Here is a 572-nt window from a genome sequence, read left to right as displayed (position 1 = left end):
TTTTTTTTTTTTTTTTTCTAAATGAGCAAACCGGTCCCCTCTCGCTTTCTTCTCAGGCCGAGCCGGTCGGTGGGGCTCTGGCCCTGCGCGCACCGGTAACCAAGAGAACGACATAAGAGCTGCAAAGCACGCGCCCCGGAGCGCCGGTAGCCCCCGGTAGCCCCTCGCACCAATAACCCCGGACAGCGCGAGGCTTCCAGCAAACAGAGACAGAGAAAAGAGAGGACATAAAGGAGAGACCAGAGAAATATGTGAGTACTGTAAATCAGGCCTGAGTGGGAGACTGTCAGAAGTGCCTGCGTGCGCGGCTGTGCGCGCGTAGACCTGAGTGTGTGTGTGAGAGAAAGAGAAAGGTAAAATCAGCAAGTTACTCCAACTCAGCAAGTTGGACGTTTCTTTTGATTAATGGTATGGATAGCCCAAAGCCTTTAGCAGCTGCAGATTACAGTATCTGCGTTGGCATCAGCTGTCTAAGAAATATTTCACAGAGGGTTAAGGTCAGAAATTTAATGTGGCTTTATGGTGAGTGGCTGAGGGGTTTTTTCCGGCGATCAATGGTAGGAGAGGCCGTG

This window comes from Morone saxatilis, unplaced genomic scaffold (genome assembly GCF_004916995.1).
Source record: "Morone saxatilis isolate NCDOM2014 unplaced genomic scaffold, NCSU_SB_2.0 Contig24, whole genome shotgun sequence".
Taxonomy (NCBI): Eukaryota; Metazoa; Chordata; class Actinopteri; family Moronidae; genus Morone; species Morone saxatilis.
The sequence above is the reverse complement of the archived record's forward strand: the minus strand, read 5'-3'. Positions refer to the sequence as shown.